We start from the raw sequence: 12,729 nt of genomic DNA, 5'->3' as shown, positions 1-12,729 counted from the left end.
AGACAAGGACACTTACTCTGCAAAGACAACACAAAAAACGTCACACACCCATATGAGGGCTGGAATCCCCAGGAACAATTTGGCTTTCAATAAGTAACAAGTATTTACAATTCAACTCCCATTGTTGAATCATCTCCCACATGACACAAACACACAATCCCTCAACCAAGTTAACACCCAGGCCGGGACAAAACGGCCAGTTCGCTTGCCTTGTTTCGACATGCCCAGCGACAAGTGAAATGATTAGCGAAATGACTTGTCAGGTGACTTCGACACCACCTTATCACCCATAATGAGAGGTTACTCACAGGAACAAAAAGACAAGTAGAAGGATGTTCAATGATGTCGGCTGTAGCGATTTCACTTTGAATTCAACCCCCCTGGGCAGGCTTGGACGGCCCTACAGATGAGACAGGATTAGTGCACAGGTCAGCGACACAGATGGACGGATTTACTAAGAATTTACACCTACGTATGAAAGGTTTCTTTTTTTCTCCAGAATGGACTCAAATCCCAAAAAGACAAAGCTAAACAAATCTTTATCGACACTTGCAGAACTGCATCTTTAAGATCTTAACCTTCTATTAATGTTTATTTACATTCTGTTCCACTCTTCAGCTTCCATTCCCTCTGGAAAATGATATGTGCCTGGCCCAGAGAATGGATCATTATCACTGCGCAAACAAACACAGAATGCTCTCTGTGAACACCACAGGCCGCTAAGCATGTAAACATTAATAACGTCGCTTCTCATCTCCTTTCAATGCCTAACTACTAACATTTTCAGATGTGGCCTTGTTAATGGGTATCTAATCCGGCTCGCTTGTGCGCACTGAGACCATGTTAGCCCACCGAGCTAAAGCCTAGGCATTCACTTGGGGGGCGAACAGGAGTCTTTAGGTCTCAGGCAAGATTACATTTCACGTGCATGTGGCTCACTCAACCACCTCTGTGTTATACTCAGCCCTCCAATAAGCACATGCAGTGAACAGGTGAAATTACGTACAGGTCTCTCATTGATGTTTGTACGAAGACAATCCGCCTACAACCAATCAATACTTTATCTTTTCAAATAGACGTTATTGATTTGTTCAAACAAACCTTAAAGTCATGACTGTATCACCATGTAAAAAGTAAATAGTGTCTGTTTAAATACAGTTGAACTCTTAGGTCAACAGGCTACAAGAAAAAGTGAGCCTCGAAACAGTAACATTTGGCTACAACTGTGTTTGGGCAGAGAAGCTTAAGTAGCTGAAAGCATCTGATTGCACCTGGCAGTCCAACTCATAACTCAACACTACTTGTGATTCCAACTTATCTATTAGGCTATTGGAAGCTGTTAGTACTGCTCTTTGTTAATCTGTATAGATAAGATTCCTAACTCATGGACAATATCTTAAATTTCTCTTTTATTCTTTCTCTCCACTCATGTAAGGGTATAGTCATAGTTTATTTCTGTCTCCATGATGTTGCATATCTCTGTCTTTGTGTGTAATGATTGTATTGTCTTTCACCAGGAGGATGGTTGGATACCCCTGCCATCATAGAGGGAGAACCAACCCGCCATTTTTTCATAGTCTGGGGTCTGGGAGCCCGAGCTGCTGCTCTCCAGCATGTCCTGCCTCTTGTGGCGCACCACCCCATCTAGGTCTGAGAAGTCTCCAGAGGAATCTTACACACACAGAATATTTACGTTCATTTGATCCAATTGAAATAAAAAAAAGTTCAACTGTCCGACCAGACACAGAGGGTACAATAGAACAATTACAACACACAAACACACTTTGCTGTATGGTCATATATGAGGAAGATTTGGGAGAAAGGCAACCGTCTCAGTACTGACCAGAGGAAGTGATGAGGGACAATCGGCTCTGAAGCTGTTCTCAGCAGAGGAAGTTATGGGGCGGCTCCCTGTATTGTCCCCCTACAATGGTGTCCAATGAGTTAGACTTGAAAAGGCCAACTGCACAATACTAACGCTATAGTTTAAAAATATGTTAAGCCTCACAATGCTGTTGTCTATGATTGAAAAAAAGGAGGAAGAACTTAAATCCAGATGAATGCATCTGAAGCATGCACGAGAGCACCAACTGTTCTGGATGACTGTGTGATAACGCTCTCGGTAGCCAATGTGAGCAAGACCTTTAAACAGGTCAACATTCACAAAGCCGCTGGGCCAGACGTATTACCAGGACGTGTACCCAAAGCATGCGCGGACCAACTGGCAAGTGTCTTCACTGACATTTTCAACCTCTCCCTGACTGAGTCTGTAATACCTACATGTTTCAAGCAGACCACCATAGTCCCTGTGCCCAAGGAAGCAAAGGGAACCTGCCTAAATGATTACCGCCCCGTAGCACTCACGTCTGTAGCCATGAAGTGCTTTGAAAGGTTGGTCATGGCTCACATCAACAGCATCCTCCCGGATACCCTAGACTCACTTCAATTCACATACCGCCCCAACAGATCCACAGACGACGCAATCTCAATCGCACTCCACACTGCCCTTTCCCACCTGGACAAATGGAACACCTATGTGAGAATGCTGTTCATTGACTACAGCTCAGCGTTCAACACCATAGTGCCCACAAAGCTCATCACTAAGCTAAGGACCCTGGGACTAAACACCTCCCTTTGCAACTGGATCCTGGACTTCATGACGGGCCGCCCCCAGGTGGTAAGGGTAGGCAACAACACGTCTGCCACGCTGATCATGAAGACTAAGGCCCCTCAGGGGTGTGTACTTAGTCCCCTCCTGTACTCCCTGTTCACCCACGACTGCGTGGCCAAGCACAACACCATCATTAAGTTTGCTGACGACACAACCGTGGTAGTCATGCTTATCGGTCTATAGGTTAGTTTGCATATTTTTGTGGAATTAAATTGCCGCGTGTGTATTTTCGTTAGTTCGCCATGTATCTCATCACACGCGCAGACTATACAGAGCCTTTCAGCAGAATAATATCACCTGTCGGACAGCGATAGATGCGCAGCGGTCTAAAGGCACTGCATTACGGTGCTAGAGGCGTCACTACAGACCCTGGTTAGTTCCCAGGCTGTGTCACAACCGTCCGTGATCGGTTGTCCCAGTGGCCGGGGGGGTAGGCCGTCATTGTAAATAAGAAATTGTTCTTAACTGACTTGCCTAGTTAAATAAAAAATATTTTTTTAAAGTCTAAACTGCTATTTTGGTGCCAAATGCACTCGTTATCCACAAACGAGCGGGTTAGACCAGCTTTATTTGTAGATATTCAATGGTCAAGTTTGTTCTTAATTAGTAACAATATTATTCTTTCATTGTAATTTGTCATGTGACATCTGTTTTTTCCAGCACGTATTTGCATCCTTCCTGTCACGAGATACATCAAATCAAACTTTATTTGTCACATGCGCCGAATACAACAAGTGTAGGCCTTACCGTGAAATGCTTCCTTACAAGCCCTTAACCAACCATGCAGTTCAAGAACAGTTAAGAAAATATTTACCAAATAAACTAAAGTAAAAAAATTATTAAAAATAACATAATAACATAACAATAACGAGGCTATATACAGGGGGTACCGGTACTGAGTCAGTGTGTGGAGGTACAGGTTAGAGGTAATTTGTAGGTAGGGGTGAAGTGACTATGCATAGATAATAAACAGTGAGTAGCAGCAGTGTACAAAACAAATTAAACCTGATCAGGATACCATTTACAAAAAGACTATTGTGAGCTCAAATTTGTAATCAGTACCTCAACCTGGGATAGGGTTGAAAACACAATGCTAGTTTTGCAAGTCGCTACTAAGCTACAGTGGGGGAAAAAAGTATTTGATCCCCTGCTGATTTTGTACGTTTGCCCACTGACAAAGAAAGGATCAGTCTATAATTTTAATGGTAGGTTTATTTGAACAGTGAGAGACAGAATAACAACAAAAATATCTAGAAAAACGCATGTCAAAAATGTTATAAATTGATTTGCATTCTAATGAGGGAAATAAGTATTTGACCCCCTCTCAATCAGAAAGATTTCTGGCTTCCAGGTGTCTTTTATACAGGTAATGAGCTGAGATTAGGAGCACACTCTTAAAGGGAGTGCTCCTAACGCAGCTTGTTACCTGTATAAAAGACACCTGTCCACAGAAGCAATCAATCAATCAGATTCCAAACTCTCCACCATGGCCAAGACCAAAGAGCTCTCCAAGGATGTCAGGGACACGATTGTAGACCTACACAAGGCTTGAATGGGCTACAAGACCATCGCCAAGCAGCTTGGTGAGAAGGTGACAACAGTTGGTGCGATTATTCGCAAATGGAAGAAACACAAAAGAACTGTCAATATCCCTCGGCCTGGGGCTCCATGCAAGATCTCACCTCGTGGAGTTGCAATGATCATGAGAACGGTGAGGAATCAGCCCAGAACTACACGGGAGGATCTTGCCAATGATCTCAAGGCAGCTGGGACCATAGTCACCAAGAAAACAATTGGTAACACACTACGCTGTGAAGGACTGAAATCCTGCAGCGCCCGCAAGGTCCCCCTGCTCAAGAATACATATACATACCCGTCTGAAGTTTGCCAATGAACATCTGAATGACTCAGAGGACAACTGGTGAAAGTGTTGTGGTCAGATGAGACCAAAATGGAGCTCTTTGACTCAACTCGCCGTGTTTGGAGGAGGAGGAATGCTGCCTATGACCCCAAGAACACCATCTCCACCGTCAAACATGGAGGTGGAAACATTATGCTTTGGGGGTGTTTTTCTGCTAAGGGGACAGGACAACTTCACCGCATCAAATGGACGATGGACGGGGACATGTACCGTCAAATGTTGGGTGAGAACCTCCTTCCCTCAGCCAGGGCATTGAAAATGGGTCGTGGATGGGTATTCCAGTATGACAATGACCCAAAGCACACGGCCAAGGCAACAAAGGAGTGACTCAAGAAGAAGCACATTAACCTGTTGGGGCTAGGGGGCAGTATTGAGAATTTTGAAAAAAATATGTGCCCATTTTTAACTGCCTCCTACACCAACTCAGAAGCTAGGATATGCATATTATTACCAGATTTGGATAGAAAACACTCTGAATTTTCTAAAACTGTTTGAATGGTGTCTGTAAGTATAACAAAACTCATATGGCAGGCAAAAACCTGAGAAAAACAAAATAATTTTGTGGCTGTACTATTTTTTCGAGTCATTGTTAATAGATCACACAGTGAGAAAGGATTCATTTCGCACTTCCTACGGCTTCCACTAGATGTCAACGATCTTTATAAAGTTGTTTGAAGCGTCTATGATGAACAGAGACCGGATGACAAGGAAGAGAAGTTGACCTCCCTGGGATGTCGTCACTTCATTATTGCCTGCACCTGCGCAATCATGTGATGCGAGACATTTTTCAAAAATGTTTTTCAAGACACAGGAGAGGTCGGGTTGAAACATTACTGATGTTTCACGTTAAAAATGGCTCTAAAGATTGATGCTAAACAACGTTTGACATGTTTGAACGAACTTAAATAGATTATTTTTTTTTACTTTTTGCCGTGACTTCCCCCCCCCCCCCCACGCTACTTTTTAGTAGCCTACCGAAGCGCTAACAACTTGGAGTTATTTGGACATCAATTATGAACTTTGTTGAAAGAAACCACATTTGTTGTGGACCTGGGATTCCTGGAAGTGCCAATGGATGAAGATAATCAAAGGTAAGGGATTATTGACAATAGTAATTTTGATATTACATGGTTACAAGATGGTGCTAACCTGTATAGCCTAGCCTATTGTTCTTAGCACAGCACCCGGTTTATTGCAAATTGTGATTTCCCAGTAAAGTTATTTTGAAATCTGGCAATGCAGTAGCATTTACGAAATGTTAAACTATAATTATTTGAATGACAATATTATAATTTACCAATGTTTTCGAATAGTAATTTTGTAAATTGTAATGTTGTTCACCGGAAGCATTTGAGAGAAAAAAAAATCTGAATTTCACCGCTACTGTAAAATGCTGTTTTTGGATATAAATACGAACTTGATGGAACAAAAAATGCACGTATTGTATAACATAATGTCCTAGGAGTGTCATCTGAGGAAGATTGTCAAAGGTTAGTGCATAATTCTAGCTGGTTATCCGCTTTTGGTGACGCCTGTCTTTGAATTGACAAGACATTACACACAGCTATTTTCAATGTACTCTCCTAACATAACCTAACTTTATGCTTTCGCTGTAAAGCCTCTTTGAAATCGGACAATGTGGTTGGATTTAGGAGATGTTTATCTTTCAAATGGTGAGAAATAGTTGATTGTTTGAGAAATTGAAATTATTAGATTCTTGCAGTTTTGAATTTCCCGCCATGGTCTCTTGACAATGAATCCCATTACCGGGCAGGGATCCCCAAGAATTAAGGTCCTACAGTGAAGAAGTGTGTGTGTTAATGATATATATACACACATACACACACACAAGGAGGTTGGTGGCACCTTAATTGGGGAGAACGGGCTCATCGCAATGGCATACATGGAATGATCATCCAACTCATCAAACACATGGTTTCCATGTGGTTCATACCCTTCCATTCACTTCATTTCAGCCATTATGAGCTGTCCTCCCCTCTGCAGCCTCCTGTGATGTACACAGCTATGTACCGCAAACTCCTGTGTGTGTGTCATGAAATCTACCCCAACCCCAGAATTATTATTTATTAGTGTAGCATATATTTGGCCTCTAATGAAATCTCTCTATTTGGCTGAATTTGTGTGGTTTGATTATTGTTCTAATACTGCTGTGATTAAATCAGATTTTATCAACCAAAGCCCCAAAATATGTTAATTCCACTTTATCTGCTGAGGCAGCCAGGTGGGTGATTTTCACTCAGACTCGCTATTGTTAATAATACAGATTACTCATTCATGTGTAATTTACATGTGGCTTTATGTGGCTGGCTGTCTTTTCAGAGTTTCTGAATAGAAGGTGTTGTGCCTGTCAGGGTCTTTCAGCAGTGGAGTAACAGTTTCCACTGTATCATAGCCACGGAGGAACAGTTTCCTCTGTATCATAGCCATGGAGGAACAGTTTCCTCTGTATCATAGCCATGGAGGAACAGTTTCCTCTGTATCATAGCCATGGAGGAACAGTTTCCTCTGTATCATAGCCACGGAGGAACAGTTTCCTCTGTATCATAGCCACGGAGGAACAGTTTCCTCTGCATCATAGCCACGGAGGAACAGTTTCCTCTGCATCATAGCCACGGAGGAACAGTTTCCACTGCATCATAGCCATGGAGGAACAGTTTCCACTGTATCATAGCCACGGAGGAACAGTTTCCTCTGCATCATAGCCACGGAGGAACAGTTTCCTCTGTATCATAGCCATGGAGGAACAGTTTCCTCTGCATCATAGCCATGGAGGAACAGTTTCCTCTGCATCATAGCCATGGAGGAACAGTTTCCTCTGTATCATAGCCACGGAGGAACAGTTTCCTCTGCATCATAGCCACGGAGGAACAGTTTCCTCTGCATCATAGCCACGGAGGAACAGTTTCCTCTGCATCATAGCCACGGAGGAACAGTTTCCTCTGTATCATAGCCACGGAGGAACAGTTTCCTCTGTATCATAGCCATGGAGGAACAGTTTCCTCTGTATCATAGCCACGGAGGAACAGTTTCCTCTGCATCATAGCCACGGAGGAACAGTTTCCTCTGCATCATAGCCACGGAGGAACAGTTTCCTCTGTATCATAGCCACGGAGGAACAGTTTCCTCTGCATCATAGCCACGGAGGAACAGTTTCCTCTGTATCATAGCCACGGAGGAACAGTTTCCTCTGTATCATAGCCACGGAGGAACAGTTTCCTCTGTATCATAGCCACGGAGGAACAGTTTCCTCTGTATCATAGCCACGGAGGAACAGTTTCCTCTGTATCATAGCCACGGAGGAACAGTTTCCTCTGTATCATAGCCACGGAGGAACAGTTTCCTCTGTATCATAGCCACGGAGGAACAGTTTCCTCTGTATCATAGCCACGGAGGAACAGTTTCCTCTGCATCATAGCCACGGAGGAACAGTTTCCTCTGTATCATAGCCACGGAGGAACAGTTTCCTCTGCATCATAGCCACGGAGGAACAGTTTCCTCTGTATCATAGCCACGGAGGAACAGTTTCCTCTGCATCATAGCCACGGAGGAACAGTTTCCTCTGTATCATAGCCACGGAGGAACAGTTTCCTCTGCATCATAGCCACGGAGGAACAGTTTCCTCTGCATCATAGCCACGGAGGAACAGTTTCCTCTGTATCATAGCCACGGAGGAACAGTTTCCTCTGCATCATAGCCACGGAGGAACAGTTTCCTCTGTATCATAGCCACGGAGGAACAGTTTCCTCTGCATCATAGCCACGGAGGAACAGTTTCCTCTGTATCATAGCCACGGAGGAACAGTTTCCTCTGTATCATAGCCACGGAGGAACAGTTTCCTCTGTATCATAGCCACGGAGGAACAGTTTCCTCTGCATCATAGCCACGGAGGAACAGTTTCCTCTGTATCATAGCCACGGAGGAACAGTTTCCTCTGTATCATAGCCACGGAGGAACAGTTTCCTCTGTATCATAGCCATGGAGAAACAGTTTCCTCTGTATCATAGCCACGGAGGAACAGTTTCCTCTGTATCATAGCCATGGAGGAACAGTTTCCTCTGTATCATAGCCACGGAGGAACAGTTTCCTCTGCATCATAGCCACGGAGGAACAGTTTCCTCTGCATCATAGCCACGGAGGAACAGTTTCCTCTGTATCATAGCCACGGAGGAACAGTTTCCTCTGTATCATAGCCACGGAGGAACAGTTTCCTCTGCATCATAGCCACGGAGGAACAGTTTCCTCTGTATCATAGCCACGGAGGAACAGTTTCCTCTGCATCATAGCCACGGAGGAACAGTTTCCACTGCATCATAGCCATGGAGAAACAGTTTCCTCTGCATCATAGCCATGAAGGAACAGTTTCCACTGCATCATAGCCATGGAGGAACAGTTTCCTCTGTATCATAGCCACGGAGGAACAGTTTCCTCTGTATCATAGCCACGGAGGAACAGTTTCCTCTGTATCATAGCCACGGAGGAACAGTTTCCTCTGTATCATAGCCACGGAGGAACAGTTTCCTCTGTATCATAGCCACGGAGGAACAGTTTCCTCTGTATCATAGCCACGGAGCCAACAAAGGACTGATCTTAGTCATGCACAAGGAGCTGTAGATGAGACGACACACAAAACAGCACAGCACAGAGCACTGCCTGCCTGTCTGTTCATCCATATAGCACTATGCCAGTGAAGCCATGCTTTGATTTTGTCATGAGAACTCCTCGAAAACCCCTAATTATTCACGATGGCCTACCCACACGTGTCCAGGAAACCTTGAGGATCTATTACCAAAGGGAACCTACACATGCATGAGAAAACACACACACTACGGGCTCGAGTGTGTCTGGTAGAAGTCAAATATCAGTGAACACAACCTGCGAACACAATCGCCTTTGCAGACGGTTGTCATGGAAACATTGATGAAATGCACAAACAAATGTCTTTTCGCCTGTATACTTCACCCCTCTACTGCCATTTCACCTCTCCACTGGCCCTGCTTAATTCTAGGGCTGTAAATAGAAAAAGTAGTTTGGCCGTTCTGATTTCAAACCACAAAAGATGATGATGCTCTCTCAGGTGACAGTATATCAATCCCAGGATGTTGGTGGCATCTTAATTGGGGAGGATGGGCTCGTGGTAAGGGCTGGGAGCGGAATCTGTGAAATGGTATCAAATACAGTACACCAAACACATGGTTTCCATGTGTTTGATGCCATTCCATTTGCACCGTTCCGTCCATTATTATGAGCCGCCCTCCCCTCAGCAGCCTCCACTGATATCAATCCATAACAGACACGTTTAATGAGATGGACTTACAGGGCAGAAGTGAAGTGCCCCTCTGTAGGTCTCTCTCCTGGTGAGTGCAGCTGTTTAATGCAGACCCCCAAAGGACAATACAGGATAACACTGTAATGTTGGTAGTGCAATAGAACATGGACATAATACATTTTATGAGTCTGAATTGATCATCGTTTATCTACAGCTGGTACGTAGATGCCACAATTATCCCCTCTTTTTTTCCTTTCTTCCACTATTTCTCATCTCCTCCCTTACCTCATCACATCAATCTCTCTCTTTCACCCTCTCTCTCCCCTTCTCACTGCTCTCCTGAGCAGCTCGCAGGCAAGCGATTGATTGCTTCCCAGACCTGACTAACGTCACAGCTGCGTTACTCTCTCTCACACACACACACTCACTCACTCACTCAATCACTTACACACACTCGCACAGAGAAAGAAAGAGGCACACACACACATACATCCTCCTTAACTATCTTCTCACGCTTTCACAGGTTCACAGTCATACACACAGCACTGCCCTCCTCTCACAAACTGGATAGTTCTTGCAAGATTTTGACAGTGTGCACGAAGTGTCAAGGAGCGCTGCTGCTGCCGATAGACTGGTAAGTAACAATAACATGTCACCGGCACAATGTTACTGTTCCAAATAATTCAGGCAATTGTTTTTGAGTTACACACACAATAATTAGAATCTCGATGATGACTTGAGATGAAAATATCCAGCAAAGCTTCCCATTGAGTTACCCTTGTGTTGTACATCTCGTTTTGTCCTTGGATAACCACGGTACAATTACATGTATATATTTACAGCTGTAAACGGCAACTGCATAACGTGTAAAACTACTACCGCTGTATGGTAGTGACCACCATCCACTGGTGGAGAATGTAGTGAATCCCTAGCCTGGGTGCTGATCTGCATGTTGTTGCCAATTTAATTGTTGTGTTGCGCCAATCATGACAACTACAAAGCAGTAGGCTATAGCAGAGAAGACTAGCAACCAGGCTAGTGAGGGATTCTCTCTGTGGCTCTGAATGCTATGCCTTTTGAGTTTGGTTAGGGAGAACAGCATGAGTGGGCTCTAGGGCCCTCTTTACTACACACACACACACACACACACACACACACACACACTGTTTGGTGCGTTCTTCTAACATTAGAGCTGGCCTCTTCACTCTGGAGTGGATCTTCCCACTGAATCCCCTACGGAGGGGTGGAGCGTGACATTACTCTGCTGACAGAGTAACACACGGATGAGAGGAAGACAGCCTTATTCTAAAATTGATTAAATCATTTTTTCCCCTCATCAATCTACACACAATACCCCAAATGACAAATCCAAAACAACTTTTTAGAAATTGAGACCTAAATGAGACCTATAGGGAGGGGGTCAGAGAACTGGCAGTGTGGTGCCAGGACAACAACCTCTCCCTCAATGTGAGCAAGACAAAGGAGCTGATCGTGGAAAAGGCGGGCCGAACAGGCCCCCATTAACATCGACGAGGCTGTAGTGAAGCGGGTCGAGAGTTTCAAGTTCCTTGGTGTCCACATCACCAACAAACTATCATGGTCCAAACACACCAAGACAGTCGTGAAGAGGGCACGACAAAACCTTTTCCCCCTCAGGCGACTGAGAAGATTTGGCATGGGTCCCCAGATCCTCAAAGTTTGATTTGAAGTCTTCTTGGGTATGACGCTACAAGCTTGGCACACCTGTATTTGGGGAGTTTCTCCCATTCTTCTCTACAGATCCTCTCAAGCTCTGTCAGGTTGGATGGGAAACGTTGCTGCACAGTTACAGTATGTTCAGGTCTCTCCAGAGATGTTCAATCGGGTTCAAGTCCGGGCTCTGGCTGGGCCACTCAAGGACATTAAGAGAATTTTCCCAAAGCCACTCCTGCGTTGTCTTGGCTGTGTTCTTGGTGTCGTTCTCCTGTTGGAAGGTGAACCTTCGTCCCAGTCTGGAGCAGGTTTTCATCAAGGATCTCTCTGTACTTTATTCCGTTCATCTTTCCCTCCATCCTGACTAGTCTCCCAGTTCCTGATGGTGCCTGGTTTCCTCCAGACGTGACGCTTGGCATTCAGGCCAAAGAGTTCAATCTTTGTTTCATCAGACCAGACAATCTTGTTTCTCATAATCTGAGAGTCCTTTAGGTGCCTTTTGGCAAACTCTAAGCGGGCTATCATATGCCTTTTACTGAGGTGTGGCTTCCGTCTGGCCACTCTACCATAAAGGCCTGATTGGTGGAGTGCTGCAGAGATGATTGTCCTTCTGGAAGAATCTCCTATCTCCACAGAGGAACTCTAGAGCTCTGTCGGGTTCTTGGTCACCTCCCTGACCAAGGCCCTTCTCCCCCGATTGCTCAGTTTGGCCAGGCAGCCAGCTCTAGGAAAAAATCTTGGTGGTTCCAAAATTCTTCCATTTAACAATGATGGAGGCCACTGTGTTCTTCGGGACCTTCAATGCTGCAGACATTTTTTGCTACCCTTCCCCAGATCTTTCCCTCGACACAATCCTGTCTCTGAGCTCTACGGACAATTCAACCTCATGGCTTGGTTTTTGCTCCGATATGCACTGTCAACTGTGGGACCTTATATAAACAGGTGTGTGCCTTTCCAATCAATTACATTTACCACAGGTAGACTCCAAGTTATAGAAACATCTCAAGGACGATCAATGAAAACAGGATGCACTGGAGCTCAATTTCGATACCCATAGCAATGGGTCTGAATACTAATGTAAATAAGGTATTTCTGTTTTTGAGAAAAAATATATTTAATACATTTTAAAATAAAACTGTAACAAAACAAAATGTGGAA

This window comes from Salmo salar, chromosome ssa11, assembly GCF_905237065.1.
Source record: "Salmo salar chromosome ssa11, Ssal_v3.1, whole genome shotgun sequence".
NCBI lineage: Eukaryota > Metazoa > Chordata > Actinopteri > Salmoniformes > Salmonidae > Salmo > Salmo salar.
The sequence above is the reverse complement of the archived record's forward strand: the minus strand, read 5'-3'. Positions refer to the sequence as shown.